The following is a 20830-nucleotide window of genomic DNA, read 5'->3' on the forward strand; positions in this document are numbered from 1 at the left end:
AATTGTTTATACCCTACACATTAAAATTGTTAGAAACATTATCACAACAAGTTCCCAAATCCTACAAGGAATGTATTTTATAAGGTAAATGGAAATGCCATGAATTTTGACTGCAGATTCCATGACTACACAGATGACATGGCCAAGTTGAATGAAGTCCTCAGATTGGGCTGTTCTCCCTAGATTTTATTCAAATATCACCTTTCAGCATAAAATTTTTTAAACTCAAGGTAAACTTGACAAAGAATGTTGCAATAAGCTGCACATAAAGTGAAAATCCAACTAAATCCAGGCCCAATCGGAGAAGCTTCTTTCTGCAGTAGACGGTAATAGACACAACTGGTCAGTATACAAATAAGAGACTTTGGAGAATTCAAAAATGACAAGGGGTGCTGTGTTGCACCCCTCCCTTCAGTTGTCACTGTTCTCTTCCCAAAAGTGGGTAGTAGTAAGATGGAACAGAGACAGGGGTAGCAGGTGACTGAGGAAACAGGGTTTGTAATACATGCAATGTGAATGTACATACAAGCTCATAATGATGGTGATGGCATGCACAAAACCTGCACAAGATCAAGACAGACAAAACCTCAAGAACTCAGGAGAGGGACAGCACACAGTCTCACTGTCATCTGATTCCTACAGGGAGAGGGAAAGTAAATGTACTTTAATCGGGTGACCCCTGTATAGTTACCACACTCCAGGTTAAGCCCATGTGCAGGATTAATAGGCTAATGTATTCTGGATGTGAAGGCTTTGAAGGAAAGAAGAGTCAGAGAGAATCTGGTGCCGGGTGAATGGAGTGGGAAATTGTGGAGGAGTTGGGAATGATGGTGTAAATACACTCACAATATATTGTATGATTTTCTTAAACAAACAATAATATAAAGCTAACCAAATCTAAATTTTTGACAACTTTGTTTTATTTATCTTTTTAACGACACATTCATTGTAAAGATATACATATTGCATACCAATGAATTAGCTTGACAAAATAAAAGAGTGAAATAGGTGAGGGGTTTTGTTTTGGGTTTTGGTTTTGGTATTTCCTTTGGGACAATACATCTTCCAGTTAATGAAATGTATAAAGTAATCAAGTGTGTTCATATCCATCACAGTCTGATGTCAAGGTAGATGGTAGGATACTGCATTTGTTTGCAAAGTATAACCAAGCATAGATTTATTAAATGTTTTATATATGAGCAGAGCTTTCTGGCTAATTCTGACTCTATGAAGATTGGTTTCAGATATTATATTGGGACAGGTATTTAACTATTCTTGCAGAAATAAAACACTAAGTGTTCTCTTCTTTTTAGAACAATGAGTTTTGTGGTTTATGGCAGTTGCTGCTCTTCAGTAGTTCTGGAGTGGCTGTAGCGAACAGACACCTTTGCTAATTGTGGAAATTTGGAAATAGATGCTACTACAGAATATAAGCATGTTCTCATTAAAAAAATACAAGTTAAATAATTCTAAATTTGTGTCACTTCTTAATAACAAATAGTACAGTGATATGTAGTATAAAACACGCTAATATCCATTGGAAAATATTTTTCTAGCCAAATTACTTTACTGATATAAACATCAAATCTTTAAGAAATGTGGGAACATGGAAAAGTGTGATAAGAAGTGTGTCAGTGACCGCATCACATTGGGCTGCCATATGTTGGGGTTCAGCCTCTACAAGACCAACACTTCCCAGGGAAGGGGCATGGGGATTTAGAAATATTAGTAAAGAATACAAAGAAATATGTGAAAATAATAAAATAGGAACCATAGAAAATGGTACCAAGAGGGAGTACCAATAAATACTGAAATAATCATCGACCTTTATTTTTCCATATGCTTTCATAGCCAATTTAAAAGGAGGGGAGAAGTAGGTAACAAAAAACTTATTTAATATGATACAAAGGACAACTTGAACAGTTAATTTTTTTAAATCTTTGAGACATGAAATCATTAGCATTCTGTTGTCTAGGCAGTGAAGCCACCCTTAGACCACAGGTCCTGAAGGCAGCCACTCCCCAGGTGACGCCATAGTTACTAAAGAAGGAGCAGAAGTACGTTTGCATATCCTGACCACCTGTCAGGATGGAATGGATCTACTTGTATGAGCTATCTTAATGTCAAAAGTAATCCTGTCCTTGTCAACCCTTTTGAGCAACTTCTAAACTCTCTGACTGTCAGATGGAACTAGTCTCGCATTTTGGGGCCTCTAAAGAAGTGAGTCCATTCCCTGGTTTTCTTTTCATGAAACAGGTTTGTTGAAGTAGGCAGTGCCATTTTAAAACACTTTATTCAAGTTCACCTTCCCCGGCTGAAGCCAAAGTGAATCACTCTTTGTTAAATATATGTTCTGTAAAAAAAAAAAAAAAAAAAAACAAACAAACAAACAAACAAAAAAAAAACTCTGCTGTTTCTGGCAGGACACAGGTGAAAATACCACCTGGCAGCTTTTAGTGGTCTATCAGAGTCAGAAAGCACTAGAAAGCCCAACAGATTCTTGATGGGGTATTCCAAAAAGGAACAGTTTAGACAGCCTGAATTTTTCAGTGAGTATGCTGCTCAAGAGCTTTGAGCCTTGGAAATGCAGTAACAGGATTTTTATCTGAAAATCCACAGTTCAGAGAGGAAACACTACATTTTTGAATGACTACCCTCTCGATGATGTCATTGAGAAGTCTTGATTTCCTTTCATACAGATTACCAGTTGAGGTCAAGCAACAGCAGGGACCTAAAGGAGTTGAAGACATAAAAACAGGTTGACATAAAACAATTCCCAAGTTTTCTACCCTGTGAACTCAGGGTATTCAGATAGCTATTTGGAACATGTAAGGGTGTTCTGAGCACCGAGAAGATTTCTCAAAGCTGAAAATTGACTTTCTTCCTGTCAAACCAACTTCTGAGGCAGTCTGTTAATAATGTTCAAGTATTCCTCAGAAAACATCAATGAGACATCTACATGCTAACCACATGGCTAAGTGGAAAACTTCTTAAATTGTACAAAACATGACCAAACATATTTATTCCACACTATGCAGCCACCATAATTAGTTATCAGAAATGCATGCCCCTCTCTACTCAATACTTCCTGCAATACTTAAAAAAAAAAAAGCAACTGAGAATTTCCCTAAGGATCCAAGATATTCCAGAATGCCACACAGTGAAAACTGAGGAAAATGTAAAACCATGCTGAAATATTATTATAGTGCTATGATGTCAATGAAGTCAGAAGGGAAGCAGCACTGATTGACTATCAAGAGTAAAGTCTGCAATTCCATGACCCCGTCAACCACACACAAGCCACACAAAAGGAAATCAAAAGCAGAAACTAAGCAACAGGACTCTGTACCTGAAAAATAATGCCTGAGTAAATAAAGAACACAAAAATATATTTCTCAGGAATACACACATTGAGAAATGGAGGATTTGGGGCTTTTTAGTGTTGTTCTGTTTCATAGGTTTTTCCAGTCGAGCTTTCTATAAAGAAATGTTAAAAGTTCTTCATAAAGAAGGAGAATAGTATAAGTAGTTTTTCCTAGTCATCATATAAAAAGAAAATACTTAAAGAAATAAGTCAAAGAACAATAAAAATATAATGTTCCTACATTTAAGTCTAACAAGTAGAAGATTTTACAGAATAGTAAAGAAAGAATGTGCTTAATTGTAGATGATGGTATATATATTTTACATACTTATACATATTAATTTTATGCAAAATAAAAGATATTCCTAACACAAGAGGCATGGGATGGACCATTCAGATATACAACAAAGCATGGTCCATGCATCATTAATGAGTCCTACTTCATGAGCATTAAATGTTCCAAGAGATAAGGAAAAAAGCCACAAAAAATTGCAGAAAATATGTCTGATGAGATATTACTGTGCAAGATAATGAACAATATAAAATAATTAATAAAGGAGGCACCAAAGAGCTTAGAAAGGAAGACACAGAGCATATAAGCAAACTTAGAGGAAGCTATTTCACCTTCACCAGGGATATGCCTGCTGTGTTTGTATGAGCTGGGACTTGCTCAGCACTGCACTTGAAGTTTTCTTCCTGCAATTTCTGAATAACTAGGTTGACTCTATCTGCCACAGGTTCTGTTAGACCCCACACTAAAAAGCTGCTACTGTTGTCCTTCCTTTTCCTCAGTAGGTGACAAATAGCCACATTTTAATATCAGGGGCTTCATGAGGACAATTTGCTGAGAATCAAATAGGCATATTATGACATCTATGAGATCTGGAGCAAATTTAAAATGGAAATTACTTCCTATTAGAGGGGCATGTCTGCTTCATTCTTGTGTGGCTCTTATTCCCCTAACATACACAACATTTCCAATCTGTTTCTATATAGGAATGTAAATGCACATGTGTGTAGATGCTTTTTACAGAATTGAATTGGTTCTCTGAGCAAGTATATTTCATGTTTGAAAAGTGTTTTATCTCCATGTTGATACAGCTGACATCAATTCTCTGACATCTAGTTTGATGATTTTGCTTTTAAACCAAGAAGGTGATTTTGATTTTCTTTTCTATTTTTTTTATTAATTAGTTCTTTTCTTATAACAAAGACTGAAATTTAGTCTCAGAGCAAAACTGTGAATTCTCTTGATATTTAATGATGCATGATTACTGAGTTTCTTAATGAAAATAAAGAACTCCATTCCACTCTCTGTATATGATTCCTCTTTTCATTGGAGTTAGTCTTTTTATTTTTTCTTTTTTGCTAAGACTTAAGTGATTTCCATTTTCTAATTAGAGACCAAAGGGTTTCTATTCCAGTTTTAGAGCACTGTTAAAGCTTTTGAAAAGTCTTTATTAATGTTTATTTCTCCTAAGACTAGACTCATTTCTAAGAAAAAGATTCCTTCTCTCCAAATCTTAGCATTCTCTCAGGTTTGGGAAATGTTTCATTACATTGAATGTCAATTTGTTTAGTAAATAATTAATTAAATAATTAGAGTCAAATTTCTTTTAAGTTACATTAGAAGGTTTGGTTTCATAAGTAAAATTTAATTCATATTTTAATTTACAATAACATGTAAAATACTAGCATACCTACTGTAATTTAAAGCATAATTTGCTTGATAAATGAGAGACTGGCTTTTAGTAACCCTAGTAAAAATTGCCTATATCTGAAAACGAACACAAACTTCATGAACCACTCCTGTGGAAATAGTATTCCAGTCATTTGTGTGGGAAACAAGCTGTTTTACACACCTTACAGACTACTGCAGGAAAGAGAATTTAAATGCAGTATTTTTGCAAGCTTGTACATTGTACAGAGGAATTCAGACATTTCCGCACTGAAATATGTAATACAATAAAAATGAATCAGTATAATAAAATGTTAGGATCTAATAATAAGGCCTTCTTCAAGCAATTTCAGTATCCTTAAGCTTTGTATCATGAAAATAATTGAAGACTGTCACTGTGCAAGGACAACTCCTCCAACTGACACATTCTGTTTTATTGTAGCAAAATAGACATAACATAAAATTCACCATTTTAACCCTTTTAGTTCTGCATTCACTGACACTGAAAGCGTCAGCATCGCTGTGCTGTTCTTCTCATGACTCAGTTCCAGAACTCTCACTGTCTAGACTGAATTCTCTACTGATTACTGATCGTCCTTCCTTCTCACCATTGGCAACCACTGCCCTGCTTCCTGTACATGAATTTGACCGCTCTGTAGGTCTAGGTCTTAGGCAATTAGCATTGTGTAACACTTGTCCATTCTCGTTTCTTATTTCACTCAGTGTATTGTTTGGAAAGTTTACATATGTGATACCATTGTAAGAACTGTATTTCTTTTTTAGCTCAATAGTATTCCATGTATTCCATTGAATGAATATATATATACACACACACATACATATATGGGTTTTTTCCACCTTTGACTGTACAAGGAACATATATATATATATATATATATATATATATATATATATATATATTTCAGATGGGAAAGTCTTTTCATTAAGATATAGTAAACTTTTCCTTGCTCGTGCTCACTCTCCTTCTGCTCCTCCTTTGGATCGTGAGACTTCAGTCCAGTGCTCCAATGTTGGTCTCTGTCTCTGTCTTCTTTCATCGCCTGATGAAGGTTAATATTCAGGGGGATGCTTATATGTTTTTCTTTGGGTTCACCTTCTTATTTAGCTTCTCTAGAGTCACGAATTATAGTCTCAATGTCCTTTATTTATGGCTAGAAACCAAATATGAGTGAGTACATCCCATGTTCCTCAGGACGGCGAGGGGTGCACCCACACACTGAGGCAATGGGGATGATCTATCGGGAACTCACCAAGGCCAGCTGGCCGGGGACTGAAAAAGCATGGGACAAAACCGGTCTCGCTGAACATAATGGACAATGAGGACTACTGAGAACTGAAGAACAATGGCAATGGGTTCTTGATCCTATTGCATGTAATGGCTTTGTGGGAGCCCAGGTAGTTTGGATGCTCACCTTAATAGACCTGGATGGAGGTGGGTGGTCCTTGGACCTCCCACAGGGCAGAGAAACCTGCTTGCTCTTTGGGCTGAGGAGGAAGGAAGACTTGATTGGGGGAGGGGGAGGGAACGGGAGGTGGTGGCGGGGAAGAGGCAGAAATCTTTAATAATTAAATTAATTAATTAATAAAAAATCAGCAAGAAAAAAAATAATAAAATATCCTATTTTAAAATAAAAAAAAGATATAGTAAACTTTTCAAACAGACAAATCTTTCTTAAAAGTCTTAAAAGTTTCATTTGATTCCTGGGTGCCAGGTTTCTTGCTAGCCCCATAATGGCTCCCTCAATCAAGGTATCTCTTTCTTCGCTCTCCCTCTTTGTCCTTCCCCCATCTCAGCCATCCCCATTCCCTCATGTTCTCATTCCCCCTTACTTTTCTCCTCCCTCCCCTTCTGCCCTATCAGGAATTCACAAAGATAATCCCAGGTTAGACCCTAAACCATAGTGGAGAGGAGCCTGAACTGGCTTTCCCTCTAACCTCAGATTGATGACTACTTTAATTGTCATCACAGAAACTTCATCCAGTAACTGGTGGAAATAGATACAGAGATTCACAGCTAAGCACTGGCCCAAGCTCCCAGAGTCCAGTGGAAGAGAGGGAGGAGCAATAATTTGAGCAAAGGGGTCAAGACCATGACAAGAATACCCAAAGAAATAGCTGATGTGAGCTAGTGGGAGCTCACTGACCCATGACTGATAACAGGAGAACCTACATAGGACCAATCTAGGCCCTCTGCTTGTGAGTAACAGTTGTGTGGCTTGAGCAGTCTGTGGGGTCAATGGCAGTAAGACCAGAACTTATTCCTATTCTTTGAACTTGTTTTTTGAAGTCCATTTTCTTTGTGGGGATACCTTGCTCAGTCTCGATATGAGGAGAGGGCCTTGGTCCTGCTTCAAAATGATACACCAGGCTTTGTTGACTCCCCATGTGAAGCCTTACACATTTTAAGGAGAGGATGGGAATTAGGGTAGCAAGAAGATAGGTGGGGTAAGAAGAGGGGATGGTGTGGGAACTAGGATTAGTATGTAAAATGAGAAAAGTCTGTTTTAAAAGAAAAAGTTTCATTTGAAAGATATACATTTTAATATTCATACATACGCACTCACTGTAAATCAAGTCTTGTTATAAACCTGTATTTAATCTGGACTACTTTTTCTTAAATTCTAGTAATTGAAGTCATAACAATATTCTTGGAAATATTTTTTATTTTTTCTTTGACAATTTCATAAACATTGTAATGTGTCTTTATCATATCTGCCTGACTCTCACATTCCACTTCCCATGTACCCTAGAACATCCCTTCCTAGCATCACTCATTATTTTTGTTTCTTTTTCTTTTATTCATTTATTTTTGGTTTTTTGAGACAGGGTTTCTCTGTAGCTTTGGAGCCTGTCCTGGAATTAGCTTTTGTAGACTAGGCTGGCCTCAAACTCACAGAGATTCATCTGTCTCTGCCTTCCAAGTGCTGGGATTAAAAGCAGGTGCTACCACTACCTGGTTCCATCACTTATTCTTTTTGTTGAGTAATTCTCAAAATATTTATTTGTTTGAGAAATCTTTTACAATAACCATATTCAATTCTCATCTGTGACCATTTTAGTGATTGTACAGCCTTATGTCTGTAACAACAGTCTGATGGTCAGTCTTAAGCTCACGAAAGCACATAGAATATCCAGAACAGAATGATGATGGCACTACAGGCCATGCCCAAGTCACTGTGTGTGCGGCTTGCTACTCCCTCAACCAAGCACATCAGTGAGGGTACAGGGATTGCTTCAAAAGACCTTAGGTAACCTTGGTAACACTCTAAATGCACAGTCATCATCTCCAATTTACTTTCACTTACGACTCTTAAACTAGACTCAGGTTACTCACTGTTGTATTAGTGCCTAATATTTAATCCATTTGTAATACTTCATCATTATTTCCCATGTCTTTTACTGTTGAACAACTTTGTTCTATTAAACTAAGTCACCTTTGAGTACTTTTTACAATGGTTCAAAGTATAAGCACAATTAAAGATAAAAGACCAATTTAGAGAAATATTTGCTTTATACACGATTAAATATTATATTCATAACATGTATAGAGTCACAAACTTATTTATTTTATTTTAGCATGAAATGTAAGAGGTTGTATTGGACTGACTAAAGCCTTCAAAGATTTTACCTAATCTTTGGTGTCAGTGACTCCTAACTTATACACTCATTACAGTTGTAATAGAATACATCGAAGCAGAGAGATTACCGAGCATTATCCGAATAGGTCTCCCATGCCATCACACATATCTTTTCTTTTCTTTTTTTTTAAAATATGGAATGCTTCACAAATTTGCGTGTCATCCTTGCAGAGGGATCTTCTCTGTATCGTTCTAATTTTAGTCTGTGTGGTGCTGAAGCAAGTGCAATCACACAGGTCTTTATCAGAGAGAGGCAGATCTAGGCAGAGAACGGCAGAAACAGTGTGATGACAAGAGGAGATACGGTGACCTCAGAATGACAAGGAATGGATTTTCCCTCTGAGCCTTCAGATTAAAGAATCTTGCTTACACTTTGATTGCAGCTTTGTGGTGCTTGCTTTCACCTTCTGACCTCCAGCATCTGTTAAACAATTAATTTCTAGTCTTTTTACTACCAACTCTGTAATAATATATTGTACAAACAAAGAGAAATGAATGCAAACCGTAATGGCAAATAGTTTTATAAAACTTACATCTGTCAGAAAATGTTCTGTGTATTAAAAAAACATCTACATTCAGCTAGATGTGTTGGTATGCAATGTGACCCCAGTGTTTGGGAGACCAAGACAGGCAAATCCCCAAAGCCCACTGGCCAGCCAACTTAGTCTATTTAACAAGTTCCACGCCAGTAAGAGACTCCACCTTTTCCCAAAAGAAAAGAAGTATACACCAGAGATTGTCCTTTGGCCTCCACATGCATGCGTACATATAGACACACATATCTGAACACACATTGATGCACATGTGTACATGCACAAAAAAGTTACCAAAACTCAAACTTAGAAATTGTCACACCTGCATTGGCACAACTGTGAAATGTGTATATAACTGCCAAATATTATGTGGTGAGTGTAGATCAGACACACTGATCTACATGGGTTTTGAGAAATGTTTTGACCTGTAGCCTGCATACATCTCAGAAGCAGTATTTCTAGAAAGGTAGCTTTGTGGCTAGAAATAATGTGGATTACAAGGGAAAAATTATTGGCAAACATGGTAATGTTGAGTGTTTGCAAAGATAAGGAGGAAAACAGGACTCCATGTCATATAGGTGTGATTACAGGCTGGGTTTTTTATTTTCCTAGAGAGTAACAATTCTAATATTTATCCAAATGGCAAGTGTGTGGTAAGTCATTCAGCTACCATTAATCACAGAACCCTGGAATACCGAAAAGCAGGAACATTTTCCGGACATGTCATTGATGACACTTTAGCCACAGTGTGATCACCAGCAATTCAAGCTAGTCCAGTACTATGATTTCAATTGCTCCCTCCAAAATAGAACAGGACTTTTCAAGTTCTCACCCTCCCTCTACTGTCCTAACACTTCTTCCTCGAGGCCTTAGTTCTTAGCCAGTCTGTGTGAAAATTACTACCGTAGAGACTGGCTCAGCCTAGGAGCAAATAGCAGTATTGCTCAAAATGTCACACAGATGGAAATCAATAAGGATGAGAGAGTTAATACTGGTTGCCCTTAGTAGCTTGTCTGTGCCAGATTTGTGCTGTGGTCTTACACATAGATTCAGATCAATCCCAGATTCATACGCAGTTGAAGCCAGAGCTTCTGCAGCCAAAGCTAAGTCTCAAGTACGTGAAACAATCTCATTAGGACACAGTCAATAAGCGGAGGACTGACATTCATGCACAGGTCTAATTTTTACTGTAGGAGCCTTGACCAGTTATTTTGTTGGTTTAATTTGAAATACAAATATAAAAATTGGCAAATAATTTGGCAAATATGCTTTTATACTGAAATGGGAGGCATCCTGAGTATGTGTGAGATTCGAGAGGCCAAGGGTGCATTTTCAATGATTTGATCACTCAGACATACCTTCCACTAGATCAGGGTAAGTCACACCCTTTTCCTCATCATGGAATACTAGAAAATGAAATGTTCCAAAGAACTCGGAATGACAGCTTGGAGAAAGATGGAAAGTAGATCCTATTAGCTTATGCTAGGAACCCATATGCCACCTTATCTTATTACTGCAATTTATTAATTTTCACATTATAGTTAGTTTGCACGTATGTGAAGGCATGATGTCCTCTGTTTCCCTAGAAATGCTAGCTCTTTTCCTGAATGAACACTTCTCTGGCAGTGTTAATGGGAGCAGCTTACTTCTACAAAGTCCTAGATTCTAATTTCTCAGCATGTTATGCCCTGGTAACAAAGTTTCCACGGACGTCATTGAAAGATTATATATTTTAGAATTTTACTGCATAACACAGACTATACTGAGAAATGGAATTTGTAAACATTTCCAAAATTGATAATAAAATTGACTATTTAATTAGCATTATAACTTATATTTAAGATGAGAGAAATGATTTTAAACCAAAACATCTATATTGTTAAATTTAACTATTTTCTTCTTTTACCATTTTAAATCTTTCACATTTTTTTCAGAAGTTCTTTACACTTGTGTTCTTTTGTTTACTATAATCTATTAAATAAATTAATGTACTTAGGCAAGGAGCATAGCTCAGTTGGTAGCGAACTGGCTTAGTACACATGAAATCAATCATCAGCACCTGATAAGCTAGGTGTGTGGCCCAGACCAGTAATCCCTACCTTCAGGATATAGAAAACCTTGGTCACATTAGACTTTGTTTTCAAAAACAGTTAATATAATGTACTCTTGAAATAATCTTTTTTTTCTGTAATAACATCTGTTTTCTGCTAATTAAAATTCTGAATACTAAAATTTATAGTATTTCTAATTCTTTCTAGTAGAAATTTTTGATATTTTAACAAAACTAAAATTGTATGTAAGGCTGCATAAATTGCAATAACTCCACAGTAATATTTATTAAATTGGTTTCCTTAATTTATTTCTATAGGACAGGGAATATATATTTTTTCATGAAATTTATTGTTATGGAACATATTGTTATTTTCCACATTTCTTCCATTTTACCATTAATTAGAAAATTATGCAGCTAAAGTTGAACTACCAAGTACATAAGTGGATGAATACATAGAGTTGCTAGAAACTATGAGAAAGAATTACAGGGATGCTTTATTTTAGAATTTTGGAACATATTCAGGAGCTAGTCTATTAAAATATCATAATAAATTTTTTTATGTCTCAAAATCAATAACACATTTTAAGAAGTAAATAGAGAAAATATACAAAAGTCAACAGAAGTCAATATCCCTTTACTTAAAGATCAGTCTGATTTTGTTTTATCCTTAATATATTTAATTCTGTTTCATTTTATTGAATGATTTACTGAAAACAAAAGATCTTATTTTATCGATTCTTGATATAATCTCTTTTTATTCATCTAGAAGTATTTTTTCATATTGTTACTCATTTGTTACTTAAAATTGTAAAACTTTACATGTTGGAGTCACCATTACATAAGAAATATTGTTGGTATGGGCCAGAGTTACCTGTTTCTGTGTCTTGTGAATTTTGTTGTTTGGGTTTGTTTTAAGAGCAAGAACCTGTCTTTCTCTTTAAATTCCTTTCTCATACCTGCATACCGTCTTTCTAAGTGCCAGATTCTCGGAATTGCACGTGGTATTAGAAATTAAGCTCTCCCTTTGCTTTCTCTTCAATAAGATTCACCTCCAGGAAATGAAAATCATTTGATGTCCACGGGCAGTCTGGTCTCAATGATTCACAAATAGATAGGTCAGAGCTGTTTATTTATAAGGCTCCAGAATCAATACTTTTCAAAGAGAAAATAAAACATCCCATAAATCCTCACCCAAAAGGATACCTGTTTAAAGTACCTCAACACGTAAGGTTAAAGTTCTAGAATGAGTTATAGAACCTATGATGTCTTTAGTATTTTATTTGTTAGTGAAGTATTCATTATGTAATTAATTTTGAGTTTTTCCATAAATACAACTTCATGGTTGTGCTATGGACAATTTTCATTTGGAATCTGTATGCAACATTATTCCTCAAAATTATTTCTTCAGGTTAGTGACAGTTATAGTCACAGTGGTTATTAGTTTTGATGGTTGCCAGAATGCTGTTTTAATCAGTGCTTCAGAAATGCTATATGTTAATATCATCAAGGATCAATGCTACATTATTATCAAAACAGTATTTCATTGTAATAACTATGTAGCTATTGTTATTTTAATTGGTAAATTTGAGTAGATGTTATTTTGTTCTTGAGACACAATCTCACTATATTTATCAAATGTAATGAGGTGTTTCTCTTTGTTTTGTTTAGAGAAGAGGATGGGGGTCTCACTATGTATCTCTGACTGGACCTAGAACTTGCTATATGGACAAGGCCTCTAATTTGGGACCATCCTCTGTCTTCCAAATGCTAGGAATGAGTTGTGCTATTCACCTTCCCTCTCAAATTATCTGGTATTTCCCCAGTGTTCAGACACTCTAACAGTTACTATTTGGGGGACAGAGACCTCAATTACACAGCTGTCTTCTGAGCTCTCACTGAGAAAGTGGGATAGGTTATAGAGTTTCAGACTGGAAAATAAAAGGATCCAAACCTTTGGTGAATCTTTCCCTAATGGTCTTTTTCAGCTCGTTTAATATTCTATAATCCTTGCTATGTTTACAAACATGGACATCCACGAAGATCTTTGGATCACTGTATCTTTCAAGCACTGTGAGCAGCAGTGTCCTTAGTTCTAGTGCAGTCACCACACTTTAAAAAATGGGTCTTCACAGAACAGCCTCAGCTAATGTTGAAATTCACATAACATTTACAACGGATAAAAGTAGGGAATTCATGAAGTAGACAACCATTCATAACATCAAGCAAGTCATTTACTGCACTAGATGTAAGTTCTCTCAACTCTTTTATGAACATCAGAGCAATGGCTTTTAAATTTTTGTTTGTGGATATTTTAGTCTCACTGGCCTCTGTAGGAATTGATATGAATTGGAATAGCTGCTGAGTATCTCACTTTAGGCCCTGGACCCTATTGGCCTGCCTATACCTCTCCCTTCAACCAGAAAGCTCTATGTAGTTCAGATTTATCAGGTGTGCTGACATCTACATTTTAAGCAGACTCAACAACTGAGCCCACAAAAAGATAAAGCCAATGATCTCAAAATCTGTGATTTTCATGTCTTCTCCATTATCTTCAAGAGAAGGTCAGTTACCATTAGTAAAGTACATTTGATTTCTTAGTCAAACAAATAGAGACAGTCTTTTGAAGGTTCGTGTGTTTTAGATCTCTTAGTCTGGGATTCTGTGCCCTTTTGTAAGTGTACAATGCAGCTTTACAGTGGGGATTCCTTATCCACGTGCATAGTGACCTACAATGCACAGATTTATTATGAGCGTCAACATTATAAAAATTCTTTTTGGAAACATTGAGCTTTCACTGGGATGGTCTTGTAATTTTGAACACATACACACGCATACACACTCACACACAAACACACACCTGAAACAAAGACAGAGATGTGCTTCCTATCGACCAATGCAGTCACTGGCATGACAATAACAGTGAACATAAGGATTCTTTACTCACTATTCTTGTGCTCATTATTCTAGCCCAAGGTATACTGGAGGTAAAGAATCAAGAGTGAGAATGGTCAATAGCCTTTCGTAGGATAGACATATTTCTTATTTTTAAAATCCTTTTTATTAAAAAAATGTTTATTTATTGATGATGGGAAGATCACACATGACACAGTACTCATGGGGAGTGGTCAGAGGATATCTTGCAAAAGTCATTTCTCTCCTTGTACCATGTCAGTCTCAGGAATTAAGCTCAGATTCTCAGACTTAGCTGTGCCTTCTTGACAACCCAAAAGGATTTTCTTACACATAATCACTCTACAAAAGTTTTCACCTAACTTCATATTCCCAATTAAATATGACTTATTTATAATATTACATTTAAAAAATAACACCTTAAATGTAGCAAACTTTCTTGAATTGCCAGCCTCTAAACCATGATATGGAGACTTAGCATTAATCATGAATGCTAGGCCTTAGCTTAGGCTTGTTTCTCGCTAGTTTTTATGTAAATTAACTCATTTCTATTAAGTTTTATGCTCCCCCAAACTCATTTACTTTATCTATTTACTGTCCATCCTGCTTTCCTGCTTCTGTTCTGTCTGGTTGATTGGGTCCTGAATGATTGACTGGCCCATCTTTGGTCTTTCCCAACCAACCATGCCTACTTATTCCTCTTCTGCTTTGCTATTGGCCATTCAGTTTATTATGATCAGTCAGGTGCCTTATGCAGGCAATATAAAACAGCAGCATATCTTAACATAGTTAAACAAATGCAGTATAAAGAAAAGCAATATTTTTCACATAGTTAAGCCATTATTTTACAACACAAAAATAACACATCTTTACATAGTTAAACTAATACTCTGTAAAATTTCCCCCTTTCTTTTTAAGTAAAAAAGAAAGGTTTAAACTTCAACATAGCAAAATTATCAAGTATGAATTACATTTATAATATCCAGTTCATTTGTATTTGGCAAAACACCCTGTTATTTATCCTATCATGGTAAATCTAAAGTTTTGTATCTAATTGATCTTCTATCATAACTAAGGTAAACTAAAGCTTTAACTATCTAGTCTTCAACTCCATCAAAGAACCAAGGATATAATATTACCTAAGGAAACAAGAAATGCCATGTATACCACTTGGCAAACTATAGAAATAGTGGAGACATCTGCCTGCTTGGACAGAGACTCAATGTTCCTCTGAAACATTAGGGCATCCATCTTTAGCTGGAAGGCCTAGAATACCTAACAGACTTTTCTATGAAGCAGGTATTTTTAAGGACTGTCTTCCTTGTCTTGGCAAAGTTTAGTAGTTGCTTTCTTTTGTGTTCTGCAGTTGAATGGTATACTGTCAGCAGTCAAGGCAAGGACAATCTCCTTCCCAGATAACTAACTTTACCACCATTAAAGCAAACACCATGCGAAGGTTCTTCAATACCTATTATCCTTTTATGAAGTAGATTGGTGCTGCCAGGAGAAAATGTGGCTCATCATCTTTAAATGCCTTATATTTTGTGACATCTTAAACACTGTACTCTAGAGGTCTCTGAAGTGCTTCAAGATCAAGTATTTATTTAAAATATATGTTAAACTTTGAAAACACACATAATATGACTAAAAGTTTGATTATTATAGATGACTAACTACTGACCTGCATTTCTTAATTGTACAAGACATTTTTAAATGAGCTGAATAGGTGTAATAACCCAAACAAGATCAGATACATACACACAGTATAACCAAATTAACTTTAAATTTGTATCAATATGCTAAAATTCATACCGGAGGTTAATTGTTTGCAGGTTGCTAACATGCTACATATTTCCCTTCTTTTTTCTCTCCTTTTTTATTGAAAAAAAAAAATTTACATCCTCTTAGCCTCCCATTTCCCTCCCCCTCCCCCCGCTCCTCTTCCCCTCCCTCTCCAGGCCGAATAGCAATCAGGGTTCCCTGCCCTGTGGAAAGTCCAAGGTCCTCCCCCCACTCCATTCAGGTCTAGGAAGGTGAGCATCCAAACTGGCTAGGCTCCCACAAAGCCAGTACATGCAGTAGAATCAAAACCCAGTGCCATTGTCCTTGGCTTCTCATCAGCCTTCATTGTCCGCCATGTTCAGAGAGTCCAGTTTCAACCCATGCTTATTCAGTCCCAGTCCAGCTGGCCTTGGTGAGCTCCCAATAGATCAGCCCCACTGTCTCAGTGGTTGGGTGCACCCCTCACGGTCCTGACTTCCTTGCTCATGTTCTCCCTCCTTCTGCTCCTCATTGGGACCTTGGGAGCTCATTCCGGTGCATCAATGTGGGTCTCTGTCTCTATCTCCATCCATCGCCAGATGAAGGTTCTATGGTGATATGCAAGATATTCATCAGTATGGCTATAGGAGAGGGCCATTTCAGGTTCCCTATCCTCAGCTGCCCAAGGAACTAACTGGGGACATCGCCCTGGGCACCTGGGAGCCCCTCTAGATTCAAGTCTCTTGCCAACCCTAAGATGGCTCCCTTAATTAAGATATGTACTTCCCTGCTCCCATATCCACCCTTCCTTTATCCCAACTATCCCATTCCCCCAAGTTTCCCCCATTCTCCCCTTCTCACTTTTCTCTCCCCATCTCCCCTTACCCCCATCCCACCTCACCCCCAAGATCCCAATTTTTTGCCCGGCAATCTTGTCTACTTCCAATATCCAGGAGGATAACTATATGTTTTTCTTTGGGTTCACCTTTTTATTTAGCTTCTTTAGGATCACAAATTATAGCCTCAATGTCCTTTCTTTATGGCTAGAAACCAATTATGAGATCGCTTCCTATGTATAACCCCAGCAGCACAGACATTAAGGGCAACATTGAATAAATGGGACTTCCTGAAAATGAGAAGCTTCTGTAAAGCAAAGGACACTGTCACTAAGACAAAAAGGTGACCTACTGACTGGGAGAAGATCTTCACCAACCTCGCAACAGACAAAGGTCTGATCTCCAAAATATATAAAGAACTCAAAAAACTAGACTTTAAAGTGCTAATTAACCCAATTAAAAAATGGGGCACTGAACTGAACAGAGAATTCTCAACAGAAGAAGTTCAAATGGCCAAAAGACACTTAAGGTCATGCTCAACCTCCTTAGCGATCGGGGAAATGCAGATCAAAACAACTTTGAGATATCATCTTACACCAGTCAGAATGGCTGAAATCAAAAACACCAATGATAGCCTTTGCTGGAGAGGTTGTGGAGTAAGGTGTAGTAGGGAGCTGCGGGCCTCTTCCCACAGCCCGGCTCATGGTTGCCTGGCTAGCTTATGCCCCAAAATAAAGACACACAAACTCTATTCTTTTAAACACTGCTTGGCCCATTTCTGTTCATGTATGTAGCACCCCAAGGAGCGCTTACCAGGAAGATTCTGGCCTACGTCCATCCTGGGTCAGAGCTCCATCGCGTCTGCTCTGGAGAGGAGAGCATGGCGTCTGTCTCTCAGAGGAGCTGCCCTGCATCTGAGCTCACTTCCTCTTCCTCCCAGCATTCTATTCTGTTTACTCCACCTATCTAAATTCTGCCCTATCAGATGGGCCAAGGCAGTTTCTTTATTAGCCAATTACCTTCCTCCATCATTTCCCCTTTTTCTGTTTAAACAAAAAGGAAAGGCTCTAACATAGCAAAATTACATATAGCAAAACAGTTATCAAGTAAGAATTACAGTTACAATATTTACATCTATTTTATCTTTATCATAACTAAAGAAAACTATAACTATTCTTCAACTCTACCAAAGACTCCAGAAGGATATAATATTACCTAAGCAAACAAGAAATAAGCAACTTCTAAACTCTAGAAATGACAGAGACATCTCGCTGCCTTGACAGTCACCCAAAGTTTCTCTGTTGGGGCATCCATCTTCGGCCTAAAGGCCCATAGTTTCCAGCACACATTTCCATGAAGCAGGAAATTTCAAAGTCAGTTCAGTCACTATCTGCTGTGTCCTGCAGAATGTCTCGCAGACTCCTTCATGAATCAGGAACCCCGAAAGATCATCTCACCTTTAGGCAAGTTCAGTAGTCCTCTCTCTGTGGGTTCTCTGTGTCCAGTTTATGCAACAGTCCAGGCAAGAGCAATTTCTTGCCCAAATGGCTATCAAACTCCATAAGGTGCCTCTTCGATGCCCATCTTCTGCTTGAAGTAGATTGGTGCTGCCAGGAGCAGAGTGTCTCATTGTCATGAAAAACCCTAAGTTATTAAAACATTTAAAATACCATATTCTCTAGCCTTTGAAAGATATGATGAATGCCTATCTGAAATATATGCATGCACATCTAGAAAATCTAACATGACTACAAACTTGACTATTATTGATAATTATCCACTAACAACCTATATACATTACATTTTTAAGTGAACTACACAATCACAATACCTTAATATCAGAAATACATATACATATAATAAAATTGACCTTAAATTAATATCAGTAAACCAAGATTCATATCAATGCAAATTATTCACATCTATATCATCCCCTCTTTAAATGTAAAAGAACATTTATGAACAATATATGGGAACATGGGCGCAGTTATTTCTCTCCAAACTGCTTCCTGCTGAATGGGGGCGCTGTTATTCAGATCTTTCATGGAGTAACCTGTGTGCCAGGGTCATCTCAGTCGGCAGTTGAGTGAAGTAATTTTCTGAAGGTGTTCACAGCAACCTTTCAGGAGGGCGTGGTCTATCATACCATATTGGAATAGAAAAAATCGACAGAGTCTCATCCTCTGTGAAAACAAAAGAAGAAACTCCTTTCCAAAGCATCATGTCCTTAGATTCAAATTTTAAAGTCAAGGTATTTTGAAAATATCTATCTTGGATTAGTTCAGCAGCACTTATAAACAAATATCTTTTAGCATCTGTTGCTCCTTCCTCAGCATTCAAACAATTCAAAGAGAGCATAATAGCATACAGTATCAAGATTCTCTGTGTATTTTCCATCTTTGTGCAGCTTTATTTTAACTCTATTTTGTTTATTTTTACTTTTGTTTTATATTCTCTGTATATATTTGTCCTGGAATAACTCTGTAGACCAGACTGTCCTTGAACTCTCAGAGATCCTTCTGTCTCTGCCTTCCAGGCAGTGGGATTAAAGGCGTGTGCTACCACACCTTGAAGTCTCAGAGGTCAATCTCCCTCTGCCTTCCAAGTGTTGGGGATTAAAGGTGTGTACTACCACACCCAACTACTATCTTTCTTCCTTATTTTACTTTTAAGAACTTTAACTTTCAGCCTGCATATATTTTTAAACACACTGTAAATCATTTAAAGTTTTCTTTTGTCTTTGAATCTCTCTTTACTGTATATCTCTCTCTCTTTTTCTGACCACATGAGTCTTTAATTTACCAAGCAATATCAGTAGGACGAAAGCCGTGCCATTCCTTAGCTTTCCAGCCTCATGGCGGAGATACCAGCTGTAGCCATGTTTATCACAACTCTGTGGCGTTTCAAGGTCTTTGCCAACAAGCAAACTGCAGCATTACATCCACAGACAACAATCAAGTCCTCTCTCTGTAGTCGGCCCTCCTGCCTCAAACAGTCAAGAGTTTTCCCTGGCAGGATGGCCCAGAAAGCCGGCATTTTAAAACAGCACAACTTTTTTCCTGCTACGGCTGAAAACCGAAAAGCATGCCTTCAGCTTTTCACCAACACCGTTTTAAGTATTTCGTGGCAGGACCTCTTAAATGAGCTGCAAGGTTTCACAGCTGAAGCTGAGTCAGGAAGCCTCTCTTAGATGAGAGCACTTGCTTGCCTCTAGCAAGCAGAGCAGACCCGAGAAATTGCTGCTACCAAGAAAACACGCTTTACTCTATTCTTTCCCAAGCTTTCTCAGGCTTTCTGTGGATGCAGTTATCCACGTGGGCGCCATCTGTAGTAGGGAGCTGCGGGCCTCTTCCCACAGCCCGGCTCATGGTTGCCTGGCTAGCTTATGCCCCAAAATAAAGACACACAAACTCTATTCTTTTAAACACTGCTTGGCCCATTTCTGTTCATGTATGTAGCACCCCAAGGAGCGCTTACCAGGAAGATTCTGGCCTACGTCCATCCTGGGTCAGAGCTTCATCGCGTCTGCTCTGGAGAGGAGAGCATGACGTCTGTCTCTCAGAGGAGCTGCCCTGCATCTGAGCTCACTTCCTCTTCCTCCCAGCATTCTATTCTGTTTACTCCACCTATCTAAATTCTGCCCTATCAGATGGGCCAAGGCAGTTTCTTTATTAGCCAATTACCTTCCTCCATCAGTAAGGGGTACACTCATCTATTGCTGGTGGGAATGCAAACTTGTGCAAACACTTCGGAAATCAGTGTGGCGGTTTCTCAGGAAATTCGGGATCAACCTACCCCTGGACCCAGCAATACCACTCTTGAGAATATACCCAAGAGATGCCCTATCATATTACAAAAGCATTATTTGTAATAGCCAGAACCTGCAAACAACCTAGATGTCCTTCAATGGGAGAATGGATGAAGAAAGTGTGGAATATATACATATTAGAGTATTACTCAGCTGTAAAAAACAATGACATCATGAATTTTGCATGCAAATGGATGGAAATAGAAAACACTATCCTGAGTGAGTTAA

At 37.5% G+C, this 20830-nt stretch overlaps 1 protein-coding gene and 1 pseudogene across 31 annotated transcripts in view; one reads left to right on the forward strand and one right to left on the reverse strand.

Moving 5' to 3' along the window:
• Nucleotides 1-20830, forward strand: part of Ptprd (protein tyrosine phosphatase receptor type D) — a 2217081-nt gene that overhangs the window by 1185786 nt on the left and 1010465 nt on the right. The window lies entirely within an intron of this gene.
• Nucleotides 8830-8923, reverse strand: LOC130884563 (U6 spliceosomal RNA; annotated as a pseudogene).

The sequence above is a fragment of the Chionomys nivalis genome, chromosome 11, assembly GCF_950005125.1.
Source record: "Chionomys nivalis chromosome 11, mChiNiv1.1, whole genome shotgun sequence".
Classification (NCBI taxonomy): Eukaryota; Metazoa; Chordata; class Mammalia; order Rodentia; family Cricetidae; genus Chionomys; species Chionomys nivalis.